Source organism: Leucoraja erinacea, chromosome 20, assembly GCF_028641065.1.
Source record: "Leucoraja erinacea ecotype New England chromosome 20, Leri_hhj_1, whole genome shotgun sequence".
In the NCBI taxonomy this organism is placed as follows: Eukaryota; Metazoa; Chordata; class Chondrichthyes; order Rajiformes; family Rajidae; genus Leucoraja; species Leucoraja erinaceus.
Genome location: NC_073396.1, coordinates 18,188,224 through 18,192,546, shown reverse-complemented (window position 1 = coordinate 18,192,546; position 4,323 = coordinate 18,188,224).

The window sequence follows — 4,323 nt, the reverse complement described above, 5'->3', positions numbered from 1 at the left end:
GGGAGGGAGGGAGAGAGGGGGCGGCTCCACTCGTCACTCCCGCCTCGCTACGTAACTCCCCCCCTCCCCGCCGGGCAGCGAGGGACCGCCCGTACCGGGTGCTCAGAGAGCAGCAATGAGGTCCCCCACCTGCCCCCGGAATCCCAATATCCCACCCTCCCCATCAGAAGTCACCCACAATCCAAATCTCTCCTCATCCCACGATAATCTTACCATATAATTCTCCCCAAACCAAGAACATCTCACCCCAAAACAACTCCCAACCCAAAATCCCCTCTCTCAATTAACTCCGACCTCGGCCCATCTCTCAGCATGAGCATTGAACCATCCCTAGACGCTGGCCACTACCAGCAGCTCATCTAATGACCCACCCCCACCATCTCCCATCCCCTTGCACCAACCCACATCTACCCTGGCACCAGCTTTCCCATTCCCTCCCCAGTTGCCTGTCCGCTACTCCCCAAACTTATGAACATTCCCTTCTTATTCATTCCACAACCCCTCCCCAGACGCTACCTGTCCCCTCTCCACCGGGGGCAATTTACACCGACCAATTAACCCATATAATGCCCCTGTCCCACTTAGGAAACCTGAACGGAAACCTCTGGAGACTTTGTGCCCCACCCAAGGTTCCCGTGCGGTTCCCGGAGGTTTTTGTCAGTCTCCCTACCTGTTTCCACTACCTGCAACCTCCAGCAACCACCTGCAACATCCGGCAACCGCACGGAAACCTTGGGTGGGGCGCAAAGTCTCCAGAGGTTTCGGTTCAGGTTTCCTAAGTGGGACAGGGGCATTACCCACACGTCTTTGGGATTTGGACAGAAACCAGAGCAGCCGAAGGAAACCCACGTGGTAACGAAAATAATGTTCAAAGTTTGACAGAAAGCACCCAGGTCAGGATTGAACCAGGGTCGATGGGGCTCTGTCACCGTGTCTTCTGTAGAAAGGCCACCATTGAAGAAAGAACGGGCAGTGGCCACTCCTACCTCCGCTGCTGAGGCAGACAGGCACATGTGAAGCTGGTACAGTATACCACTCAGGAGCCACCTGGAACGTAAATGGGATGGTGGATGTTCAAATAAGATCAGATATGCTGTCATTGAGTGAAAGGATCACTCAGCACTATTTTGAGGGTTGTGCATCTAATCTCTGACATGGGGTTTCAGTGTATTATCTAGTCTATGAAATGTAATTGTGCAGTAATAAGACATTTTTACATTACTGAAGGTGTCAGCTTTCAGGCCGAATGTTCGAATAAAGAGCTATGTGCTAATTCCACCAATTCTTTTGACTGTACATGATATGAGGGCAGTATTGAAAAAGGAGCAGAAAATTCTCTCAATCAGGATGATCAGAAGATAATTTGTCTGTGGAATCTTGCTCTCTCCGCGTTTCTTGCGCAATTTGCACTCACTGAACTTGTTACATGTGCAAATTTTAAAATTATTTGATTTGGAAACGATCAGGCCTGTTTCATGCCCAGTTCCGCCTCAGTTTTATTTCTGTAGCTATGACAAGACATAGCTTATGGAATGAGTTGATGTTAGGAGCTCTGGGGCAGCAAGCATATTGAAGGGAACACTTTCACAAAGATCATTATCTGAAAGACTAAATCTCCGAAAGTATAAAACGTGGGTGATAATGATACCTTCTGGAAAGCCTCCCCTCTGCATACACCATTGAAATTGATGGAATTGGAGGCTGACATGGATGCCAGACAGAGTGCCTATTACTATGTTGATTGAATTTGCTTTAAATTAAAGACCCCGAAATTGGAAGATGTCTTCCAATCATTTTCTACAATTGGACCATGTCTGGAAGAGGCAGAATATGGGAGAGTCTCCCTCACAGGTTCATGCACCATTTCATGCAGAAACAAGAGGCAGCTGTGTTCTTCAACTGTTCCCCCGATCATTCTGCGATGCCGGAACTGCTGAGTCTATTCTGTGCTTTGTCGTATTTGCAGATGTTGTTTAACATGGAGTAGTTGATTCATTGGCTGAGGAGGGGGCGTGTGCGGTACTTAAGTGTTTTCTTCGTCTGTGTTTGACATCATTGGGGCAGGAATCAATGCTGAAGTCTCCTAGCGGCTATCACAATCTGTTGGAGGAACTCAGAAGGTCAAGCCGCACCTGCGCATGGAAAGGAATGGTCAACGCTCCTATATTAAGTGAAGGATTACTCTCTGGGTTGCAGCAGTGGTCTGCAGCATCTTGAGCACAAAACAAAGTGGTGGAGGATGCCAGAAGGGCCAAATGGCCTCCTCTTGCACCTCTTTTCTATGTTCCTATGTAACTCAGTGGGTCATGCAACATCTGTGGAAGGAATGGACAGACGGCATTTTGAGTCAGGACCCTTCTTCAGGTCCTGAAACAAAATGTAGTCTGTCCATTCCATCCACAGATGCTGCATGACCCACTGAGTTACATAGGAACATAGAAAAGAGGTGCAGGAGGAGGCCATTTGGCCCTTCGAGCCAGCACCACCATTCATTGTGATCGTCCCCAATCAATAACCCGTGCCTGCCTCCTCCCCATATCCCTTGATTCCACTAGCCCCTCGAGCTCTATCTAACTCTCTCTTAAATCCATCCAGTGATTTAGCCTCCACTGCCCTCTGTGGCAGAGAATTCCACAAATTCACAACTCTCTGGGTGAAAAAGGTTTTTCTCACCTCAGTCTTAAATCCTTTATTCTAAGACTGTGGCCCCTGGTTCTGGACTCGCCCAATATTGGGAACATTTTTTCCTGCATCTAGCTTGTCCAGTCCTTTTATAATTTTATATGTTTCTATAAGATCCCCCTAGAGCGCTAGACTTCCTCTAGTGCTTTGTTTCTTGCTCAAGATTCCAGCATCTGTAATTTCTTGTGTCTGCAGCAGCTTGCCAAGCTAATCTGGAAAAGAACAGCCTGAAGTTGAGCTCTGAATCTGTTCAGTCCCTCACCTACAAGATTACAAATAAATTAGAAACTACACTGGTAACAAGAACATACAGGAAAGTTACAGCTGGGATCCCATGAGACCACAAAATAAGAGTGCCAAATGAAATGGATGACTTTGATTAAAGCAATTGAGAATCTATACAATGAATGAAACTCAGAAACAAACAGACTGGATGGGCTGGGCACCTAAAGGAGGATGGGCATTCTTATCAAATGAGGCTATTGATTAACATGAGTGCAGAGGTACTGGAAAGTTTTCTGCCCTAATATAATTGTAAAGATATTGGGAGAGTGCCTGTGAACAGAGTAAGACTATTCACCTCTGAGTAGAAATATGGTTGGATGCTGCTCGACTGAGGTGCCAGGTGAAATGAAGTTTGCTGTTTTTCACAAGGATCACTAAATTACAATACCAAGAGCTCTGCTAACTATGGTAGAGGTAACAGCTAACTATAGTAGGGCAGCTTAGTGGTGCAGCGGTAGAGCGACTGCTTACAGCACCAGAGACCCTGGTTCAATACTGACTGTATGACTCTATGACGATGTTTTCTGGCTTCGCAAATATTAGCCCGAATTAAATAATGGCCAAATTGACATTTTCAGATAGCCAGTTTTAATTAGAACCAGGCAGTTATGATATAAGATCTTCAATCTAAAATATTAACATTCTTCTACTCCACAGATGCTGCCTGACATGTTGAATATTTCCATCATTCTGTTTTCAGTTTTGCAGCCCCTGCAGTGGTTTGCTCCTCCAGTTTATATTGCTCAGTTCCAGATTGGCTTCATCCTTTTTATTTAACATTCCTATCCTTTCATTACATTTCTAATTAACCTGCCTTCACCATTCTCGCTCAGCCAATATTATAAAGGGTGTGATTTAGTCTCTCCAGAGCTTCACACAATAAAAGATATTCACTTTGTTTTGTCAACCTCTCTCCCTACTCTGCCACTAAACATATTTGATTTCTAAATCTTCTCCATTCTAATGAGAGATTTCTCATCATTTACGGCTTGTCTTTTTTTAATTATCTGTTTTAATGATAATTAGTGATATTGAGTTACAGCAAAGAAGCAGACTCTTTGACCCAACTCATTCATCCAATTCATCCCATTTGCCAGCGTATGGCCCATATTCCTCCAAACCCTTCTTATCTATGTACTTATCTAAATGTATTTTAAACATTATTGTTGTATTTGCTTCTACCACCTCCACTGGCAGCTAGTTCCACACATCCTGTGTGAAGAGAATTGCTCCTCAGCTCCCCTTTAAATCTTCCGCCTGTCACCTTGAATCATGTCTCGTAGTTTTGGACTCCTCTACCCTGGGAAAAAGACGATGAGCATCCACCTTATCTATGCCCTGCATGAAATTTATGTA